We start from the raw sequence: 24,735 nt of genomic DNA on the forward strand, positions 1-24,735 counted from the left end.
CATTACATAAACTGAAGCTAAGAAGGGAGGGTATGAAGTTACCCAAGTTATCTAAGTCATACAAAGTATATCATTTTTGCATACTGGCAGGATGGTTGAAAAGTTTATCCCTCAATTGTTTGTTCCAGATAAACCATGTAGTTCATAGTACATGGTGCTAAGCTAGAAAAGACACGCTATGCAACGTTAGGAAAGCAAAGGAAAAAAAAATCACCTTCTCACTCTGTTGAATATAGTGTGGTCTCTTACTAATGTTGACAGTGAAAGCACTGATTCCACACTAGATTCTATAACTTCACAACTGGTAACTACTTTCACATGTGTGTCAGCATTCTTGTAATAATGTTAGTGGCTACATTCTATAAAATTTTACAACTAGAATAATCGATGTAACTTTCATTAGACATTTTATTAATTACCATTAATTATATGATTATTGTTTAATTATATACGTAGGCTGTTTTCACTCTTTTCTTATTGCACGTGTATATGAATTCATCCCAACGTCACCGTGAGCACAACTTTTACGATGTATAATCAATCCTTAGAAAGTGTATCCAGGATGTTGATAGTGACCTTACAATCTACTTTTTTCCTTAAAAACATCTCAGAGCTTCTAGAGTTGTTTATAAACATATGTATTGCTAGGTTGTTAGTCTTTAAAATCTGTAATAAGCTCCATCCCGCCCTTTCAGTTCTGCCTCACAGTGGGTCACTGGCAATTACCTAACAGCTCTGCGTGTGGAGAATAGATTAGAAGAACCAATTGGAACTTTACAAAATTTTACTATTTTTTTTTTCTGAACCTGGCTATAATGTTCTCAATTCTGTATCTTGGCACATACACTTTTAATACAAAAAGATATATTTTTCTACCAGGGAAATAGAATCCCTTTATTATTTTTGCCAGAAGAGGATTTAAACGGGTGGTTTTAATAGTTGCAAAGATATCTGTGGCTAGGCTTCCCAGCCACAGATGGATGAAGCAAAGTCACCATGGAAATACACCCATTTTAATCAGATTTGCTCTTTCCTGAAAGCTAAAATACTAAAGCCCCCAAAAGTCAGACATTTGAGCCAATCTTTTTTAATGTACTGAGTTAGTGAAGCATCACAAGCCCTTTTACATAATAAACAACTTGTTTGCTTAGAGTCTGGGATTCTGTAAAATGAAAAAGATAACAATTTTAGAAGTGGAAGGGGACTTAAAAATATTCATTTTATCTAACTTATTTTAGAAATGAGAAAAACAAGGGCCAGAAAATTAGTTATGCCTTTCTTGAACATATACAGACAACAAAAGATAGTGTCAGGCTGGAACTCTCATTATTCCTGCTTGGTTTATGCATAGCAAGATTTGAGAAGTGGTCCCACAGATGTCCTAGTCCCAGATGTAGGAAGACCTACATCTGGGAACAGGAAGAAATTTCATCTGTAAAAATCTAGCCCATCTTGTATCAAGAACATATAATATTAACCACAGAACTTGTTGGTCATCATGTGGTCAAGATCATGTGACCAGCTTGTAAATTGATTTCATAATGTCTATGATAGACATCATTCACAGTATACAATGGATGATAATTGGGCTTTCTTAAATATATAAGTTTAAACCATTTTAAAGAAGAATTTGGTCCCAGACTAGTTTTTTTCACTCAAACTTTATATTCTGTTCTCAGAGATAGATACAGGTCTCATCCATGAAATAGAGCTGCTGAGTACAGCATGGACCAGTAATACCAGCTTCACCTGGGAGCTTGTTAAAATAAAACCGTGGTGTAACAGTAAGAAGCCCCCAAGAATCCCTGCTTTAACAAGTTCTCCAGGTAATTCTCATGCATGCCAAGGTGAAGAAATGCTATCCTAATAGGAAGGTTTGCAACTTTTTTTGCACATTGGGATCATATGAAGAACTTTTGAAATCTTGAATCCCAAATAAGTGATTCACATTTGATTGATATGAGGACAGCCATCACCGTGGTTGTGAATTAATACACCAAATCCATTTGGAACATTTAATTTGGCTCCATTTAAGAAATAAAATAATAAAAAGTAAACCCCTCTTATCAATTTCCTCCAAGTGTAGAAGAGGGGTCTACAAATTATAAAGGCATAAAGACAATCTCTTGGGGTACAGGTAAAAAAAATATTAGGACTTATGCTTTTGTTTTAAATTTCAACATTTTTGCAGCAAACTATAGATTAAATGTGAAAGTAAAATATAATTATAAATTCTGCAACCATTTTATAAGTAAAAAGAATATATATACATATATATATATAATTTATTTACTAATGTCATAAGATGGGAAGATGGTTTTCAAACTTCAATGGGTAAAACATTACCTGGAAAGGGACTCAGAAATATAGATTCCTGAGGCCCATGTGCTTGAGAAAGTTATCAATTTGCAGTAACCATGCCTTGGATAATAAACCTCACTGCTTACAACACTGCCACTGCCCAAAGCTACCACGAGTTAAATACAATTTATTTGATTTAGAGCCCAGACATCTACTGCCCTAAGTCATTTTTTAGATGATTCCTGTTTTTTAATGCCAAAAGATTGCAGTTAAACCCATCAAAAGGAAGAAAAACCACATGCATCCCATATAGAAAAAGAGACATAAAAATAAGATCAAATTTATCAAGACAATAGTCCAGCAGGGAAAGTTCTATTAACATAGAACAATATACCGTCTTCGTCAGCTCTGTCTGCTATAGCAGAGTACCTGAGATTGTATAAAGAACATACATTTCAGAGTACCTGAGATTGTATAAAAAACATAAAAACATAAACACACTGGAAAAACAAATGTCTCATGTTCTCTCTCTTAACATTCCTAATTCCAAATTTTCATGTGTGAGTACATAACGAGAGTACTGAAGAAACAAGAAAGTGAACAGGGACCATTTGGAAGTATTTGGGGGCAACAGAGAAGAGAACACAGGGTGAAAGTGGTCTGAAGGGGTAAATGTGAAACATCAGGCACTATGATTAGAAGGGAGACAAATACAGAATAAAGAGGGAAGGATGTTATAAAAACAGTAAGGATGTCTGGAAAAAGTCATGAGGAATCATACTACTAATTATCCACCTAAAACTATCTATAGTGCATGTGAAACTGTACATACGCATATATATATAGTTTAAGTAAAAAATTTTCCATATGAGCTGACCATGCTTGTTCCCAGGGCCAAAGACAATTTAACAAAAACCCCAACACCAGGCAGGAAAAGTCCCCTTTTGGGTTGTTGGTCAGGGTTGTTCAAGAGACTCTCCAAACATTATAAGCTATTGTTATTACCCTGGATTTGTCTCTTGCCCCACCCTCCAAGTTGGACGGTAAGTAAGTCCCTAATGCTGAAGAAAGCATGTACTTCAGAAACAAGGATGAAAGTCCCCTGAGCTGGAGCTAACCCAAACGCCTCCTCCTTGAGGACTAGCTCTCATAGCACTAGAAATCATTATGAAAAGGAAGGAAATAACCAACAGTCCTACCCAGCTCTGATGCTCATGAACCATGCAATGACCAGAATAGCACAACAACACAATAGCACAACGGGTGATGTAGTGGCACTCATGCCTTGGCAGTAATCAAGAGCTAATTGGACTTAAGATCCACTCCAAAAGGTGGAAGTCCTATGTGGCATTGAAAATCTGGCTAACTATTCAGCGCTAGTGAAGTCATCACTCTCAGAGGAGAATCTACATCAAGCCACAGGGATGCAACTACCTTTTAAATATTTGTTCTTATATCCACAGATAAGTGTAGTTCTCACTTAGCACCAAGAAAATCACCCCTTGGAACAGATGAAGACCATTATAAAAATAATCAAATGCAGAGTTGTAGAGCCCAGTTTCAGTGGATACATCTATAAAACAACTCCCACGCCTAAGGTTTAGGAAATGTTGCTGAAGAGGGGTTGAAAAGATAGTAAAAGCCAGAGGATCAAGAAGTTTGCTGTAATATTGCGCATTCTACTAATGTCAGAAGCTACACTTGTAAAGACTCACCCACATGGCTGCCTAAACATGACCTGAACAAAGATGACATCTGTAGACATGCTAAAGTAGAAAGCAGAATGTTCACAAGGCCCCAACTCTACACAAAGAACTACAGGCAACTAAGGAATGCTGAGAGCAGAAGAAATAATCTTCCTCCGTGAAGAGCACACCAGTTGGTTAGCCCATGGTCAACCTTGAAAGCATACATATAAATAACATTACACAGACTTAGCAAGTTATGTGAGAAATATAAATGTATAGACACATGTGTGTACAATAATAATTAATAAAAAAACAAGGTCATAAATTTTAAAAAGGAAAGGTAAGGGTATATAAAATGGTTTGGAGGGGCAAAATGAAAGGGAAATGTTGTCATTATAATATTAAAAATAAAAGAAAATATAAATAAAATTTAAAATAAAGTTAAAACAAAAACATGAAAAACAGTAAGAAGATATAAGTGTGCTACCTACATATCCACAGTTATGTCAGATACTCTAAATGGCTAAAGCATGAAAAATGAATAGGTAGGAGCCTCATAAAATTTGCTTAGAAAAAAAAAAGAGTGGAGCATGTTGTTATTTGACAACAAGACACCTGACAGGGTTAGTTTGCTGCCCTATTCTAACCAGCATAATAATCTGGATGTCATTGTTACGCACAGGAAAATGTCCAAGTTGGGTTGTTCTGTTTACCATTATGTAAATATGATGTCTTGTTGTCTATCCTAGTCTGGCTTTCAAGATTGGACATGAACATGTTTTACAGCTCACTAAATCACTCAACAGCAAATGCAAATTGAATGTAACTGATAAACGAAAGAAGCAAAACAAACAAGCAAAGCAACAAAAAGCCTCTACAAGCTAAGGCCAAGAAAGAAAGATATTCAAAGGCAGGAACATATTTTCTTTAAATGAGTGATGGAACCAAAAATAACTGGAACACAGAATAATGCTGATTTCCTGGCAAGAAACTGTATGGGTTTAGATGTGACTAACTCTGACCAAAAAGAAAAAAATAATCTATAATATCCACAAAGCAAAGGGTTTTTATTATTCTACATTTACCTAATATCTATCAAGAAGTTCTATTAGAAACTATGTTTGATTCTGAAAGAATATGCAGTTATTATATTACTAGCCCCCGAAATGGTGAGGTCATTAAGGAAGCTTCATGTACTCACAAACGGCAGGCAGGGCTCCTGTATCTCTAGCACACAGAAACCGGTGAGCACTGTTGCAAGGGTTGGTTGAATTTCTTTAATCCCTACCACAACCTAATGACACAGTTTTCATATCTTCACTTATAAATTAAATGGCTGGAGCTCAGAAAAGTCATGTTGCCTAAGGTCATTCAGGAGTCACAAGGAAAGGCAGAATTTGGGGTTCAGTAACTTGGATACAGAAAACACACTGAAACACTATACTGTGTAAACATCATGAAAGATGTGCCTGTGTGTGTGTGTGTGTGTGTGTGTGTGTAATAAGTTTATAAAGATGTAAGATTTAAAACAATAACAAATTCTTAGAATTTATCATCTGAACCACAGTTAAATGATATTTCTTCTTGTGGCTGTCTCATTTCTCTCTCACAATAATCTCAATGTTCGTTTTGATTATTGCATGTGACATAATTTCCTTCTCTTTAAATGCTGAATAATTAATATTCTATTTTATTAATAAAAACAGTATTTTGCCATCTCATGCATCGGTGTGTATTCTGGTATCAGAATGGCTTCTACCATTCTGACAGTTGTGAATAGTTAAGCTATAAATGTGCATGTAAATGAGACCTCATTTTCTATGACTGGGACTCAGGTACACCAGAAGCCCTGCATCACACAGACCCACTGTTCTGTTCTTGGAGGAATCACCACAGTGTTCTCTGCAACAACTGCACTGCTATCCACATCCCCACCAATAATGCAAAGGGACTGTTTCTCAGCATCCATCCCAACACTTATTTTCTATGTCTGCCTTATGCTTGGGAGATAGGGGGTGTTGGTTTTAAGTTGTTGAGAGTTTTGGACTTCTCTTATTTCAAATTACAAACTACACTTTGGCATGATCATTCCCTACCAATAGAGGGTACAGTGGGAGTAAGGAGAACATATTGTACACGTGTTTAAAATTGTCCAGACGAAACACAAATTTAATTCATAGCAAGAGAGAGGTAATGATATGAGGGGAGCTGAAGAGGGTGGATGCATAAGGAGGGGATGAAGTCCTGCATGAGTGTATACTGTTAACATGGTCGAATGCCCCAGACACAGGGAAATTGGCCAAGCCTTCTTCTGGTCCAAGTACAAGTGTTTAGAAATGATTGACCTTGACCAGTGTGTGCAAAAACTAGCAACTGCCGTTTCTTCCTCCAGGATAACTGCAACCTGGAGCTGCTCCCTTGCAGAGACTCCTACCCACATCTTTAGCCACAAAAAATGGTTCTTAGGACACAGAGCTGTGACTAAGAGTCAAACAATGGACTTTGAGGCAAAACAAATATACCAAAGCTAAGCAAATGCCCTCTCTTCAGTTTCAGACCCAAGAGCTCTGTCATGTGGACGACCTCCTTCTAAAGATTTAACTCACAGATTTCTAAGCTCTTTGTTCATCCTTATTATGGAGAGGATAGTCACTGCAACCTGGAAATGTTTCTCAGGGATGTTTTAAAATAAAGACACACGCTTACTAAAACTAAAAGATTTGAATTTTACACAATCATCTTGGAGGTTTTTTTAAAGATGTATTTATTTTTATATGTATGAGTATTTTTTACCTGGTGTCCTTAGAGGCCAGACAGTGTTAGATCCTCTGGAATGGAAGTTATGGATGCTTGCCAAGTCTAATGTGGAGACTGAGAGCTAAACCCAGGTCCTCTGTGAGAGTTGCCATAGGTTTTCATCACTGAGCCATCTCTATGGCCCCACCCTTGACTTTTTTAAAAAAGATAACTTTGGCAAAATTCTTCTGCTTCACACAGACAAGTGCCCATTTTAATACCTATAGGGTAAATTCTCTTTTATTACCAGGAAACTAAGAAAGAATGCATCAGTATAATCTGGTTAAAGAACCAAAATACAGGATAGCAGGTTTCATATTAGAATCAGCAGAAAGCAAATCTATGATTTTAAATGAACACATCCATGCATAACACTTTGTAGTTTCCCTCAGTAAGAACAATGAGAGAAGCATCTCTTCATATTCAGTCCTACCCACTGACATCCACTCTTCCACCAGCTATGCCTCTAATGAACAAGAACAACCACGAAGCTCATGAGAGCAAGGTAGATACATCACTCTTTAATCGTCTTCAGTTAATGTGCAAAAAACTCAGAGACAGTGTTCCTCAATTTGCACATTATACCTGGTTGGTGAGCTACAGTCTTCAGAGCTCACTATGCCTCCCTTATCTGACAATATGGAAACCATAATTGTTTCAGAAGAGACCTCAGCTGAAGAGCTCAACAGTCTAGCTATATACCATATACCAGCATCAAAAATCACAAAGAAAGTGTTGAGTCCAAGTGTTTAACTATAAACGTTAAAGCCCAGCTAGATCCCCACATCTCATCAAAAATAATCCATGATCCCATGACGCAGGATGAGTCAGGCTAGCAGAGTAAATGAATACAGCCTTGTTGATCTCTGCTCTCAGGAACAAAGCCAAACCACAAGAGAGTCACAATTTTTTCGCCCAACAGAACCAAATCGTAAAAAAGTGTTGAGAGTTAGTGTAGTCTGGTAATTCAGCTAAAGTGAGGTAAGAAGAGACAGTAACTGTTAATATCATTATCAATTTCCCATGATAATGACACTTCTGGAGAATCCATTCTGGCTAGGGAATTGTCAGTAATATCTGCTACCATTCCCCAGTGGTTACTGTGACAGTCACTTAGGGTACACCATCTACATTATTATCTACAGCAAATCCCATGGAGTAGAGATTGTGTTCAACTGTTATAAATAAAGTCCAGTCATTCGACTCCAAAATATTTATGTACTAAATGGCAGAGTGGATGTGCAAAAGCCATCTTACCTGACACAGAACCCATGCTCCTTACCCCGTTGATGGCACTACCCTTCATAGTAGGTCCTAAACACAAAGAAATAAACAATTTAATGAAAATCCATTGAGGAGAATCACGTGAAAAGTATGTCAAAAAATCTATATATTCTTGAAAGATTCTACATAAAATTCTATATACTTTGAGTTCTGACTTGATGCATGAGACCAAGAATTTGTCAGCAATTAATTTCCATGTACCATTTCTTAACATGTATTTTTCTTAGCCTGAAGAATTCGCTTACTTTTTTATCTTACTTTCTCCATAGTAAGCTGTTAATTCCCTTGTCTAGACCCCAGGCTCTCTTTTCTTGAAGAACTATAACTTCCTTTCCTGGCAGTCTCCTAATACCATTGGCAAAGCTGTTTTCCACGCCTGCCACTTTCATGGTATACCTTAATGTGAGCTCCCTGTGGTTTCCCATGGCGCTACTAATTGCCTAACTATGGGTACTTCTCATGAGGAGCCCAGCCTGCCCTACCTGTCTGTTCTCTCTCCTACTATAGCCAGCTGTTTTACTTATTACATATTACAGAGGCTGTTCTACACCCTCTAACCCAGACAAGCTGGCTCCTTAATGTTCCTTCTGATCTCAATACAGTCTATTCCAAGTCATATTTGCAAAACTGATTGCCAAGGAAGAAATGCAAGATTGGCACAGTCTTCTGGGCAGATCTACCTGTCTGTTGACCCTAGCAAACCCCCCCTTCCAGCCGATTATTGCATTTACCAATTAGAATGAAGCTGAGAGACCATGCCTAATGGATTTGCTACACTAGCTTTTATCCAGGTGGAAAAGTGAGTCTGTACTCTAGGAAGAAGAGCATCCCATGTACAGTAGAAGAAGCTGGTGTTCAATTCATTCAACAATTTTCTTCCATGTTTTCAAGTCTGTACTTCAAAAAGAAAGAACTAGAAGATAGTGTGCTCTCGCTGAGAAACCCTCTTTTCTATTTTTAGCCATTCCTTAACCAGCCTGCAGAGGACTTGTTAACTTGGGCTACATATCTGAACATCCAGGGAAGCAACCTTAATGACACTCTACAGTTCACAAAGGATAATATCACAATGTGTGTTAGGACACGACATCTCTCAGGATCTTTTTCTGGGCTGTAATTTGTGTATCAGCTGTAAGGCAAGAACTGCCAGTGTCTCTTATTTGTCACTCAGTAGAAAGTGCTTGCCTGAAAAGGAAGGCAGCATACATGAGAGCCAACAGGAGGAGGGAGCCCTGCCAACATCACGTGAGCTGTTGGATTCAGCCATGCCTGTGGACAAAATTATTGCTTGGACTTTCTAGTGATGTGGCCCAATAAATCCATATGCTTTTGTAGCTTAAGCGAGGGTGGTTGGAATATTTATATCACTTGCAGTTCCCTGAACTCTAAATAATAAACAATGTGTAGTTTCAGAGTCAAGATGGCTTTGTGAGGCATTTTTTCAGAATAGAAAACAGATGGTTCTCTCAAATTGGATAATTCGGAAACATAGTTTAAATTAGGTTCTGTTTATGAAGGTGTGGGCAGAATGAACTGGAACCATCGGGTTGGTTGGAAAAGGGCTATAACTACCAATAACACTCAAGGGCAGGGGAATGTTACCTGAACATAGAACAAAAGATTCATGAAGAAAAAGTAACCTTGGAGGAAAACAAAATAAAACAAAACAAAAACCATGTTTTATCTAGCCAAGGTGATAGCTAGCTTAAGGTGAACACATAGGAGAAGTGGAGAACTACCTTTCCTGCCTCAATCTAGTAATCCCCTGCTTAGATGTCCACTGGCCACACAAATGAAGCTTAAAGATACTTCTTTTGTGACTCACACAAGTCTGTTTCCTTGGGCAGAGATCCAGAGTGATAGGGTGAAAATTGTCTGATAGTTCAAGAGAAGGTTACTCAGTGTGGTCTTTCTCTTCACCCTTGTCCCTCATCCCTGCTCCAGGAAAAGGCTACATGTTCTCATCCCGAGAGACATATGGAATCCTTGGCTTTAGCATTATCATGGAGTGGCATAAGTTCCCTCGTACCAACTTCCAAGGTCACTACTGGATGTCACTGTTGTGCAGTGTCTATAGTTCTTGAGTCAGTCTCAGCAGAGCACAGGAATTTACCTGTAATCAGACCTATGCTTTTGTCTCCACAATGGCAACCACTGTGAACACCCTGTGATGTCACAGTTGTGGATAAGAGAAAGACAGCAGAGCAGGAGAAGGAGGCACAGTGCTCATGACCCATCTGCTTCTGTAGGTGACATGCTCAGAACTAGACTTATGTACAGTACTTCAATATTCTAGTAAAATATTACTGCTTATATCCCCCTTTAAATTCTGTGGATTGGGTAATAGTTCAAGATAATGGAAAGTTGAAGTCATGTAATTGTTCTATAACTTGGGATGGAGTGTTTAGTATCTGCCAGAGCTTGGTGTAAGCCAGAGTCTGCTTTGCAAATAGAAAGTAGGTTGTCAGTAAAGAAGGGCATGGAGTTACTCCAGAACCACGGCTCTCTGAACTGTTGATTTTCCAACACAGTTTGCCAGGGACTCGCAGAACTTCTACGTCTGCCACATATACTTATTTTATTAATAGGTGTACTAGATGTTATGAAAGCAGATCTCCCTGCATTACAAGCCAAGACCAGCTATAGAGCTGATTATCCCCAGAGGTATGGAATAAAATCTTTAACTTTATGAATTATCAAGAATGAATAAACAAGAGTACATATAGAAATATGCCCATGATCTTCAAAATGCTAATGTTAAGTATGTCCTTTTTCTAAGTCCTGAGTATTACGAAAGTTGTAGCAGCTCAGACAGGGTATCAGTTTATACTCTCTGGCCCACTCATATTTCAAGACCTTTTTTATCCAGCCCTCTAGAGTATGTCTATCTTAGTCGTCATCTGGAGTCCTTGCTACCTCTTCCTTAGCAGTCCCAGAGAGCACATCATCATCATCATCATCGTGTAGCAGAAAGCAGAGTCATCAACAAAGAAACGAAACAATCTAGGCCCATCAGGATCATACTTTCATGCAAGATCCTGCCTGTCTTTGTACTCCACAAATTTGGTAAAGACTATTCCAGAATCTCATTTGGTTGTTCTGCTTTCCACAGCCTCTTCTGGTACCAGTACATCTTTAATACAATACTAATGACAGCATTATTCATGGTTACTGCAGAGAAGAAATGATACTGGGATACATTCAAATTACAATGATTCAGGGGAAGCTAAACAAAAGGATTAGATGGCATCCAGAGGAAATCCAAACTGACAGCACATTATCTCAGGCTGCTATCACCCATATTTCAAAGATGGCAATGAGAGAAAGCAAGCAATTTTCATAATCTAGAAGCTGAGAGACAAGTACGGACAGTGATTTTTATGGCGTCGAGTGTAAGAGTGTTCCAGGAGAAGGGAACACTGAGTGCAGACTCTTGGGCAACAAAGAAAAGTGAGCCAATACCTAGAACTGGTAAATAAAAAAAAATAGTAATAGTGTTGTGGGGGTGTGGGGGGGGGGCAATGTGAGAAAAGGATGGTTGAAGGTACCACAGGACTTGTAGATATTTATTCTTATAGGTCATGTGGTTAGAAGATCCTAGAAGATATATTTTATTTTATATTCTAAAAGAGTCACTGAAAATTCTCTTTAAACTAGTTGGCAATCAGTTCAAAGAAAAGACAGTGGTGGCTTGAATGTACATGATGATGGTGCAGGGTTACAAAGTGGTCAGGTTGTGGACACATTTGGAAAACCAAACCCTTTAGGGACTGATAAGGAACTGAGTCTGGTTTATGAGATAGGAAGCAAGGAAGAATAACGTTTGGAGACTGAGTGCCTTAAGCATTTTAGGGCTTGGAACAATGGGTCTGGATTTAAATGTACTGGCTACTCTTCCAGAAAACCCAGGCAATTCGTACCACCCACTTGATGACACATACCATCTGTCCTGGGGGACGTGGTACTCTCCTCTGGCCTCCAAGGCACTACCTGGTACAAAAACATTGAGGCAGTACACCCATACACACATTTTTTTTAAAAAAAAAGGTTAAAAAACATAATGTTTTTGCCATTGACAGAGTTGGAGAAGAAACAAATGGTAGAAACAAATGGTTCTAGTTTTGAGCCTGTTGGGTTTAAAGCTGGAAAGCCAAGTGAGTTGTCAAAATGGCAGGTGGGTGCATAGTCTGGAGTCCAGGAGAACAATGTCCAGGTCAAATCCAGCACGAATTTGGTATTAAAAGTCAGGTGTAGGTATGGTCACCTGGGTGGTAAATAAAAATATAATGTAGCCCCTGAGCAAATTTCATGATATTCTCATTATTCTGAGTATCTTTAAAATGGTGAATGTCCAGAGACTAGGTTGGTTCTCAGTGGGACTGGCTAAATCAGCTGTTCTCAACCTGTGGGTCAATATACCTTTGGGCATTACATATCAGATATTTACATAACAATTCATAACAGTAGCAAAATTACAGTAATGAAGTAGCAACAAAAACAATTTTATTGTTAGGGGTTACCACATAATGAACTATTTTAAGGGTCACAGCCTTAGGGAGGTTGAGAACCAGTGGACTAGATGAAGTAATTGGTTATGATTACTAAGTTTCACAGATAACTGACCAAGAACATGGACATAATAAAAGCTACAATCTCTTTTGATTTATTACATATTTTATGTGTTTGTGGAGGAGTGTCTATGTGCATAAATGTGTGGTATATGTGTGTATATGTTGGAAGTATATTCAGAAGTACACGTGTAAAGACCTAAGATGTAATTTAACCAAGGCTATCTGTTTCAGTATTTGATTGGCTCTATCCATTGGTGCTTGGTGGAGTAATCTAGTTTCATTTCTATTGCTGTGATAAAATACTCTGAACAAAATCAACTTAAGGGAGACAATTGTTCATTTGGCTTACATATCCAAGCCAAAGGCACCCACAGAGGGGATTGGACAGGAACTGAAAGCAGAAACCAGAAGCAGAGACCTTGGAGGAATACTGCTTGCTAGATCTCTCTCAGGCTTGCTTTCTGTCTTCTCCTTCTTTAACTTTTTTATCCAACCCAAGACAGCCTAACATGCCTAGTGGTGGTATCACCCATAGTGGACTGAGCCCTCTTCATTTGTAAATAATCAAGGCAGCTCCTCACAGATTCACAGACCAATTTGATGGCAATAACTATTCAAATGACACACTGTTTTTAGGTGATCCCAGGCTGTGCCAACTTGATAGTTAATGCTAACTAGAACTTGAGGTCACCAGTGAGAACACACATGAAGGCAATCACTTTCCCTTTTCAAGAATCTATCAGTAGCAAATAGCTTAGCAGTTAGGGTAGAGCCCCCTGAGACTTTTTCAACACATGTCTGACTGACAGGTCCATCTTTGTGCAGATACCAATTTAAGCATCTTCAACATGAGTGCTTGATGGCAATTGTATCCTGCCAAGAAGATAGCATTTCATAGTCCCTTTCCCTATTTTCCTGCTCTTAGATTCTTTCTGTCCATCTACAATGTTCTCTGGACTTTAGAAGGGATGGCAAAAATTTCTTCTTTAGGGTTGGACATCAACCCAACAGTTATTCTCAGCACCTTATGTAGCCACGAGATGCTGCATTTGCCACTGTATACTGGAAAGAGAGGCTTTCCAGTATGAAAGCTGAGTGGCCTCTGTCTATGGGTATAAACATAAATAAGTAGAAGGCAGTTTGACACTGTGTTAAATTAGCTAAGGGAAAGTATTCTGTTCCCCTCTGTTGCTGATCACAATGCTTCCTGTCAGTCCTGCCCTGGTGTTTGTCCCCTTTGCATTGGAAGATAATAAGCTGTGGATATTAAATGGCTTGTCAAGAGTCACAGAGCAAGTCAGAAATTGGCTGTCCTAATTCCAGCCCTGGATTTACTGCCTTGTTTTTTTCCTTTCAACAAAAGATCGCCTTAGCACCACACACAGTCCCCACCAAATGTCAGCTTTATGCACACTAATAAAACTAGGAGCAGTTTGAAAGCCAGTATTATTTTGAACTCTTGTTCCCAGTGGCCTGTTAGCCTTCAAATTTTGAGTATTACTTTCACATTTTGAAAGATAATGGAGAAAGAGGACAGGAAAAAGTCTCAGCTGCAAGTGAGAAAGAATTTTAAGTGGATCGAGCAATACACAGCTGTGAAATCGTTTTACTGGAGAGCTGTCAGGATATATCAGATATTATTTTGAGCTGTGTAGAAGTAACCATGTTCATCTCACTGACTTGATCGTATCTCATAGGAGAGCAGACTATACTGAACCAGACATGCTGGCTTGTGCTCCTCTCTAAAAATCTGTGCATAGCCTACGGAGAGGCTTGGTTTGCTTAGTACCAAGCAAAGTTGGGCTATGCCATTTGTTCTACCTGATGACCTGTTGGGACAATTAAGTAACTTGTTGCAATTTAAAATATAAGCACAAAACCAATAGGAATAAAGAAAAACACAGGAAAGAATACCTGATACTAAATACGACCTTCAGCTGGGTACTGTTCTAAGTACTTGCCTAAATCTTCATAGCAGCCTCATGGTAAATGAAGGCATCAGTCTATTTACATTAGTCTACAAATAGCTAGTAAGTTCAAGTGTCAGGGATGCATGACCCTGTGTAGCTAGATCACAAACCACCTTCTCAGCCACTTACTACTCCAACCTTCCTAAGTGATGACCCAATTCTACAGAGGCCAGGATGGCTCAGTGGAACTGAGGCCAGGTTGTAGCCTCGACTTCTTAGGTAACTAGAACTCGGAAAGTCCTAGAGTTCCATGCAGAGATTTAGAATGAAGAGTAGGGGCGTGTTTGAGGTAGGAGGTCCAGAATCTGGTTTTGAAGCAGTGATTGTATAACAATTATATTGCACTGTTTAATGAAACATGGATGTATAATTGTATAACAGAATAAATACATGAATGTATAATATATGTCAAATTGTTTATGATCATTTTCTTTTACTTTTTGTCATACTTTGAAAAGTTGAAATTAAATGCCACTGTCCATGTCATGGTGTGAATTTGGGAGATAAGAGCTGACAAGAAGTAGGAGGGTAACGGTGACTCCATATACCTGCTCTGTGTTCATTCTGAGGGTAAAGGGTTTAGATTTTCAGCAGGTATAAACTGTCGTGAGGCTCCAATTCCTACTCCTGTCTTTACTTTCTCCATATTTTCACGTTTTGTCTGATATCATCTCTCCTCTCCTTCATTCCAGTTTCTCTCCTCTCCTCTTTTTTTCTCTCCTCTTCTCTTCTCTCCTCGCCTCTCCTCTTTCTCCTCTTGAGGTTTTTCTCCTCTTGCTGCAGGCCTCTCTATCTTCCACATCATCTGTCTGCCCCATCTCTGCCTCTCTTTCTCCTTTCTCCTATCATCATTCTCCCTTCAACCTCTTAACAATCTTTAAGTTGATAAACATTTATGACTCCATTTTCTTAGAGGAAATTCTCTCTCAGTCCATCCAGATATTGCCAGAGCCTCCCTTGTTTGTTTTTCATTTTGAGATGGAGTCTCTGTCTAACATGGCCAGCTTGGAACTCACTTTGAACTATCATTGAACTTACAATCTTCCTCCTTACTGTGTGCAGAAATTACAGCAGGCACAAGCTACATACCCAGCAAGTACCCCTTGTTCCACAACCTACCTGTCTATCTTTTAAGAGGAGCGATAATACCCAGCCTGCTGTCTGTACTGTGTCTACATTGTTCCATTCCACACAGTTTGATCTGAACATTGTCACCAACTACTTCTCCTCCATGTGTCTAAGATATAAAGCAATGTGTAGGCCTTTTGTAGGTAGCTAAACTCTTGTAGACATTTTTCAACCCAGATGTCTGCCTAACCTGAACATATTAACTGCCTCCCCACTGCCTCTCAGAACTGTCTTCATGCTGAGTAAGCTCAAGCTTCCCCAAGCTAAAACCATCTATGCTTGAGAAGCTTATAGTTCAATGGGAAAACAGAAAGTTGTAGACAGGCCTGATAAGACAATTAAAAAATAAAGGCCATCATGGAGGGTGGAAACTATAAATACAAAGTAAGAAAGACTTATCTAGGTTTAGGTGGTTAGAGAAAGTTCACAAGGAGGAAGGAAGTAGAAATCAAACTGTAATGGGTAAAATTACCTATAGAGGTCAAAAAATGTTTTTATAAATAAAAATTTATCATTTGCCAGAAGATGGATTTTGTTCAAGAAATCAAGGAAGATGGTACAGACAACTCATGAGGCAGCTTTGCATGTTATGTTAAAAGAAGCAAGAGCAAGAGACCAGAGACAGAGCCTGCAGAGAAAGGGTTTAGTTTGGCTTAGCCTGAGTCCAGTAGGAAATTACAGGGCAGCTTCCCAACAGTGTATGAGGAAACAGGTGTCTATGAATATGTTGGCACCCAAGAGCCCACCCAGGCTTCAAGGCTTACAGAAGGTGAGTAATTCCTGTCCCAGGAGAACAAAGCTCCTTAGATACCTGCCAGGACAAGGGTGGGACTGAGCCTGGAGCATTTAGCACTGCCTGCCAATTGGCTGTACCAGCGCATGCAGGAGCTCACAGTGAATATATTTCAGTGGCTAAAGCAGAAAGCACATGAAAAAGAATGTGGTAGTAATCTCAAGATTATAATTAAAAACATCTAGAAGAGGCTTTCAAGTTTAGTTCCCATCCCCATGGGTTAACGGAATGGCCACTAAGATTTCAGCAAAGCCTATAGAGAGAGCTCTTATCTGATATATTTAATAATTCTAGCCCAGGAAATGTTTTAGTTGTAGGCACATTTTATTTTCCCAGATAGAGCATATAAAAACACTGAATTATTAGTAAGAATTCAATTTAAGGTGTTATTATAATCAATGTCATTGAAAGATTTCTTCACCTTCTGAGACGCATTACTCCATCTTCTTTTGTTGTTGTTGTTTTTTTCTTTTTGTGTGTTGTTTTTCTTTTTAAAATTTTTTTATTGAATATTTTATTTAAGTTTCAGATGTAATCCCTTTACCCCATTTCCCCCCTAACCAGGAACCCCCTATCCTATCCCCCCTCCTCCTGCTTCTATGAGGATATGCCCCCACCCACGATTTCCCCCACACTGGGGCATCCAGCCATCACTGGACCAAGGACTTCTTCACCCACCTATGCCTGACAATGTCACCGTCCCCTATGTATACAGCTGGGGCCATGGGTCCCTTCCTATGTGCTCCCAGGCTGGTGGTTTAGACCTCGGGAGCTCTGGTTGGTTGGTATTGTTGCTCTCCCGATGGGGCGGCAAACCCTTTCAGCTTCTTCAGTCTTCTCTCTCACTCCTCCACTGGGATCAGCTCAATGGTTAGCTGTGAGCCTCTGTATATTTCAGGTTCTGGCAGACCTCTAAGGAGACAGCTATATCAGGCTCCTGTCAGCATGCACTTCCTGGCATCCACATCAACGTCTACCTTTGGTGACTGCACAAGGGATAGACACCCAGGTGGAGCAGTCTCTGGACAGCCCCTCCTTCAGTTTCTGTCTTCTACCCAATTTACAAGCATCCAATGATACCACTTACTGTCGATAACTGTATCGTGAAAGTGGTCCATGTCTTGCCACTTAGTAGGCAAGAAAACAATCATTTCAGCCTTCAGTTTCAGGGATATTTAAAATTAAAAGCAATTTAGAAAAAAAAATTCCCTCAAAACATATTGCATGGATGTGGAATCCCTAAATTTTAATAACTTTACCTCTCTGCAGCATAGCAGCTGGTCTGGGAAGAGAAAAGGATTGATTCATCCATTAGGAAGGATGATTATTTTAACAGCAAGTTTTAAAATTTCTGATTAAAGAAGAAAAATAGATATAAACACAAGGTGGAAAGAAATAACTACACAAGTTATTCAGACATACCGACCAAAGGACACTAGTTTCATCTTGTGTCCCCAGAGAACAGAGACAATTGTTCTTTAAGATTCCTTAAAATGCTCCTAATATATTAAACAGATTTTTAAAATATCTGCCTTTCTTTTTAATTTTTCATATAATATGTTTTGATTACATTTCTCCTCTTTCAACCCCTCCTCCAAAATTCTCCCCATTTCCCTACTCATTCAACCCTATATTCTCTCTCTCTCTCTCTCTCTCTCTCTCTCTCTCTCTCTCTCCTTCAAAAAAGCCTCACAACACAAAAATGAAAATGAAGAAACCAAGATACACACACACAAAAAAAAAAAAAAAATGCCAAAACAACACAAAATGAAACAAAAATTCCACAGAGCGGGAGATAATTAGAGTTCATTTTATGCTGGCCATACTTCTAGGCATGGTGCCTGCCAGGAGTGTGGATGGTATACCAATGACACTCCATTAGAGAAAACTGGCTTTCTTTTGCCAATGGGTATCAGTTGCTGAGAGATCCTTGGCTGAGGTGAGATGTTATTGTACTTACTTCCCTACCTCAGAGATGACCCATGTGGCTTGAACCAATGCAGGCCTTATGCACAGTTCCCTAAACTCTGTGTGTGTGTGTGTGTGTGTGTGTGTGTGTGTGTGTGTGTGTGTGTGTGTGTGTTGGGGGCAGGAGGGTTGATGGAGACATTCCATTTAGGACTGAGTATTCCAAAGTCTCCCACTTTCTGCACATTTTCCAGTTGTGGTTCTATGTGTTACTTCCCATCTACTGTCCGAAGAAGGTTTTCTGATAAGGCTGAGTGAGGCATCGGTCTATGGGTAGAGCAACATATCGTTATGAGCCATTGCTATATTCCTTTAGAACAGCAGAATAACATTGGGTTTTTCCCCTAAGGCCATGATCTATCTAGTCTTGGACTCTTTGCCAATTTAGCAGTGTCAGGTATGGATTCTATCTCAGGGAGAAGGCCTCAAATCCATCCAAAAGTGATTGGTTACTCCCATAACTTTTGAGCTAACCAGATTTTTAAGACAGAAACATGAAAATTTTAACCCAATCAGCTAGATAATCATTATTTGATTGCTCACAGATTTAAAGCCACGGGGACACAGACTGCAGAACCTACCACTATTATCTATCTATCTATCTATCTATCTATCTATCATCTATCTATCTATATATCTATCTATCTATCTATCTATCATCTATCTATCATCTATCATCTATCTATCATCTATCTATCTATCTATCTATCTATCTATCTATCTATCTCTCTTTCTCTCTACCTCTCTTCATCTCTTGCTCTACTTGCCCCCTCTGGAAAAGGAAGTTCCTTTCTTGGTTTTATACTGCAAAGAGACTTTTAGTATTATAATTGCAGCCCAAAGGATGTCTTCTTCTACTATCTACCTGTCAGTCTTTGAAAAAAAAAAATTTCAGTTTGTCTTGAGTCAGAGCTCTTCCACTGAAATGCTCTGTGTGCCTCAGAGTATAAGGTACCAGGTTTGCCCAAACATGAGTCATATTCTCATCACAGTGGCAAAAATGGAGTCAAGAGCGCTGTTACTCGAAGGCCAGACATATTGGTTGATGATACATCTGGAACTATAAAGGCTATTTTTCAAAGAAAGAATCCCGTCTATTCTCTTTGCTTTATTGTTTCTTTTTATATCTTCTTTCTCTTTCATGTTAACAAAATCATACTGCTAAAACATTTTCCACATTCATTTATATCTGCCAGAAAATGATACAGTAAACATGTGTTGATTAGAAGAAAGACAGAGGAGGGGAAATCGAAAAAAAAAACATCACTGTGATTAGCAGCAGCAAACTGATGTGTATAAAAGGGCTCATATTCTTACGGGCTCTACTATTGGCTAGTGAATCACTGACTGGAGATGCTGGGAGTTTAAATGTTTAAGAAGGAGTGGGATGTGCTAAGAGGCTGTTTTTATGTATCAGAGGAGGAATCAGTAGATACCATTCAAAAGCAGATTTATTAAGTTAAACTTAAATTGCACATTTCTGAGTAGTCTTACTTCGCTTGAGAATAAAAAATATAAATGGCCCCTTCTGGCTGGAAAGCAGAAGTCTTTTCTCTCTGTAGAAAGTTGTTTGCTAGGTTGTTTGCTTAATGCCTGGTGAAGGATAGGTGGTATTTCACTCACACTCTAGAAAGTAATGGTCATTGTTCCACCTTATACATGCAAACTTGAGGCCCAAAGAGGGAAAATGACTTATCTATGGTTGTGTAAGTGAAGGCAGGCTGAGGTTTAAAGCCTGTAGGAGTAGTTCTGATGCTAGGGTCCTGTTCCCCAATTGGTTCTTGATCTATCAGTAAAGATGCCAGGGGTTGATTGCTGGGCAGAAGGAAAGACGTGGGACTTCTGGGTCCTGGGATGGGAGGAGAGGAGATTCAGGGAAAGGAGAGGTTTGGTTTTTTTGTTTTGTTTTGTTTTGTTTTTTTATCATGCTTCAGAGGGAGAAAATGTAACCAGCCATATGAGATCGCAGGTGGAACAACCATAGGCTGTTTCTCCAGGTGGGAGGCTAAGTTGAGGGCAGATTTAGGGTGCTGAGCTAAGAGTTTTCAGAAAAGCATGCTAGCCCCAGTAGATTAGAAGTGTTCAGCAATTGAGCCAAGAAGACAGGTTGAAATTGAACAGTGTGTGTGTGTGTGTGTGTGTGTGTGTGTGTGTGTGTGTGTGTGTGTGTGTGTGTGTGTGTTTCATCTGAGGATCTAATATTCTCAGGGCTGGGGCTGGTAGTGCACTCAGCCTAGAGCTTAAAGCAGGGTAGCAGAAAATAGATGCTATATAAGTCTAGGGTTGTTAACAGTCTAGACATCTTCCTTTATTAAGTATATAGATACACTACCACCATGAAACATAAAATTGTTGTCCCATCACTATATCAAATATTAAGAGCCTAAAAACCATAAAAGACCTTTACTGGGGCACTGCACATAGCATTGTAGGAAAGTTGCTCTTCAAATGTTGTGCTCTCATTTTAATGCTGTTTCTAGTAGAGTTCTGTTACAACATTCAAAGTACATTTCCATAGAAAAACGGGGCCCAGGGCATAATAGAAACATTCCTACTCAAACAGAACTCTTTAAAAAATCATGCCCCAGATGAAGTTAATGCACAGTGATAAAATATTCATGCACACCAAGCCACACCATTCAAACAGCACAGAAGTCATATTTATGAGAAAGCAAAAAACAAGATGCCATTGCTTTAGAGGTCCTCTTCTGTAAAATCCCTTTACTCGGGATTTCATGGGGACACTCCACTATCTGATACAGCTGTGTTGCAAACTGCTAAGAAGCTGCTAGCTTCAAGAAAGAAATACGTTTAGCTGCAGTGAGCAGAAAGAGAGAAAAATCCAGAGACAAAATTATAATCTAAAGCCTGGGGAGATGGCTTTGTGGATAAGGTTCTTGGTGTACAATTATCAGGGTCTGAGTCCAAATCTCCAGCACATATATAAAAAAATGGGTGCAAGCAGTGTGCATTTATAACCCTAGTACTCAAGTGACAGAGACACACAGATCCTGAGAGCTGGTTGCCTGCCTAGCCAGCCTAGAGCAAACACCTAGCTCCATGTGCAGTGAGAAAACCTGTCTCAAAAAGTAAGATAGAAAGCGATAGAGGAAGATGCTTAGTGTTGATCTCTGGTTTCCATACATGCACACGTAGACCCATGCACACAAATATGCACACATGTGCGCATGTGCACCTTTACACACACACACACATGCACATTCACAAGGGTGGGGAAAAGGGAAAGTTGGGGAAGTGGAGATTTTCAAAAAATTTTAAAAGAAATTGATTTGCAGAAGTACAGGCCACAGTATCAGAAAGGCAACACCCAGCAGTTCTCAGACAGCATGTCAAGTTGTCTCCTTATTTTAAAAATACATAGACTATGGTGCTTTAATGTTCAGAAGCAGGTGGAATGTTCATGCAATTCGTTTTCTTTTTTTTCCACAGACTTAACCATCAGGAAAGGCAAAAAAACAGTGTGTCCAGTGTAGCAGAGCCAGTTAGGAAGACAGGCACAGAGCCTGTCTCTTTTTAAGGTTTACTTTTAAAAAGTGAAAACTATATTTCAAATACATAAGCCTAGTAGGCACTATTAACATGCTAGACACTTTAGGTTCTACAACCCCTTATTTTTGTCAAAGCACTAACGTGAAATGTTGTCTGACGAGAAGTTGTTTCTGAAGAAACTTGAACCCGGGAGAACAAAGATGTTTGGTGAATCTATAAATAAAAGTTCAAATTAAATCTAAACAGCCCAGCTTGCACTCACAATCCCCAGTAGTAGAATCTGGAGGGAATCTACTTGCTACCCAGATAGGGCAAAGGAGACAATAGAGGAGGATTCAGAAGAGCAAGGATATTATTAGCAAAATACTTCTTTATAGAACTGTGCCAACTGGCACAGAATACACAGGGACCAATTTGGAGTTGAAAATGAGAAAGGATCAAAGAGCCTTGGAAAATGGGAGCAAACGAGAAGGAGCTGAGAGATGAATCCACGCAGAATAACTCATTTTCCTGTCCTGGCCGCTCTTCCTCACCAGAAGAACTCGTCTGTCAATGGCCGTGTCCAGAAAGGGCTTAAAAAATAAAACACTTCTGCAGTGCTGCCAAGCTACATTTAAGGAGAAAAAAAAAATCAAACCACTCTGACAATACTCTTGGGATGTGAGGTTGCAAGAGTCAAGAAAGCACAGAGCTGAGGTTTCCACTTGGTCCCCTGTGCCTTGGCTGCATCTCCCCCACAGCCTGTTCACAGAGAAGTAGGAGAAGGATCACAGAGTAAACGGATATGTCCTACACCACGTTCCTTACATTTGGAAAGTCTGTTTTGTAATCATTGCCATCATTTTTTATTATTTCAATCATGTGCAATTTCATGTTGAAGTTTGACACAAGGCCATTTTCCATTTTTACTGCCAGTATTAGAACTTGGTGAACCGCCACCCTGAGCTAGTTCCGCACTACTTCTCCGCTATCCACAACATGACCTAGTTTTGATGAGAAGGGAGATCATGATTCTTAACTGCAGCTGCTTCGGGAAGCTGTTTGCCAGACGTGGGAAGTTGATGACCCTTGTGGAAACTCACAAAGAATGGGTCAAATGTCTGGTCCCTAGCAGGGGAGCCCAGTGTTGAAAAGAGTAGAAGGGTACTTGGAAGGTCAAATTAAAGGAACGGCAACACATCTGCCCATCAGGTCACCAGAGTGGAACAAAGCACAGCCAGACACTGAGATGGCCCTGAGGCCCAGCATCTCCACTCACTTGTCTTGGGAAAGTGTGATGACTTCAGTGAGCCATAGAACATAAACACCGGGCTACAGCTTACTATTCAGAAGCTACTACATGATGGAAAAATACCTATGAGAAAGTCATTTGTGAAATTCTCCATTGTTAGCATACCACTCCCGTGCACATACAACATACAGACAGAATCCTTTCGGTCTCATCAATACTTATGCACTTGTATTTCTCTATCTAGTTTAACTGAAAATAATCTCAAATTAATATGCTACATTCTACAAGTCTGAATAGATGTAAAATGAACTCTTTTTGATGACAGTCATTATGGTGTATACTCACTGGGACTGACAAGAACCCCATTATGAGTCTCTCCACCATATTTCAAGGGCTGGTCAAAAAGTGAAGCAGAGATAGAGGAACAACTCCCAAGGCCTAAGTCCTAGTGCTTCAGTAGCCATCTAAAGACAGAAAATTCCTATAAAATGAAGAATCAAATACCACCATCTCTAGAGGTATCTAGCATAAATAAATGCATAGAAACAGGAAGCATAATACAGTACAGAGTTGCTGTTTAGTGGAGACAGAGTTTATTGGGATGACAGGAGTTTAGGAGGTAATAGTTGCTCAACAGTAAATACAACAGTGGTGATGTAGTCCCATGCTTAAAACGATGAAAATGGTAAGTTTTGTTATTTGAAATAAATTTTATCCCAATTAGTGTAAAGGGAAATTTTACTTTAGAATGCTTAACCGGTTCATATTGAATAGCTGATTTTATTGAGGCTCTTTTAAAAATAATTGTTAGGGGCTGGAGAGATGGCTCAGCCATGAAAGGCTAGGCTCACAAGCAAAAATAATTGTTAGACATATAGTACTTAGCATGCATAGTACTGAATTGCAAAATATTTAGTATGCATAGTATTTATGGAAATACCAATCTTTATGTATAAAAAAATTCACATTGATCTATCAATTGTTCCTGATATAATGAAATGTAGCTCTCAGTTGCATCTAAGCACAATGCTACCACTTGAATGAACAAGATACAATGTCTTCAGATGCACTGAGTTCCAAACTCCATAAAACTCACAAGGGGGGGGGGGAGCGTAATTAGTAAAATGAATAAAACAATTTGAGAGCAAAACCAAAATAATATTTAGACTACACATTTTACATCCAAAATAAGTATATGAAAAAGAAAAACTATTATGAAATGATTTGTTATTCTGAGTAAATAAAAAAAACTAAAGGGAATTTTAAGGATTTATAGATATGAAACATAGTTTAAAACACACATTCAGAAAACTATTAACCTTGTACTGTCATTTCTAGTAGATAAATATTAAAAGGTAAAATATGAGAATCAACCTTTCTGCTACTCAAAAGAGCTAAGATTATTGAACTGAGCTAATACCATGCATTACAAAGAGGATGCAACCAGATCTGACAAAATTCCTGGTGTGGTGTACCAACTGAAGAAAGCGTTGGC

The 24,735-nt window shown here is 39.0% G+C and overlaps 1 long non-coding RNA gene across 3 annotated transcripts in view; it reads right to left on the bottom strand.

Moving 5' to 3' along the window:
* The window catches only part of LOC143442139 (uncharacterized), a 55,362-nt gene that overhangs the window by 22,896 nt on the left and 7,731 nt on the right, over window positions 1-24,735 (bottom strand). For all 3 annotated transcript variants that reach the window (XR_013110146.1, XR_013110144.1, XR_013110145.1), the window contains exon 2: window positions 8,043-8,099. This is a non-coding gene — a long non-coding RNA (uncharacterized LOC143442139). The remainder of the gene's footprint in view (window positions 1-8,042; window positions 8,100-24,735) is intronic.

This window comes from Arvicanthis niloticus, chromosome 4 (genome assembly GCF_011762505.2).
Source record: "Arvicanthis niloticus isolate mArvNil1 chromosome 4, mArvNil1.pat.X, whole genome shotgun sequence".
NCBI classification, from domain to species: domain Eukaryota; kingdom Metazoa; phylum Chordata; class Mammalia; order Rodentia; family Muridae; genus Arvicanthis; species Arvicanthis niloticus.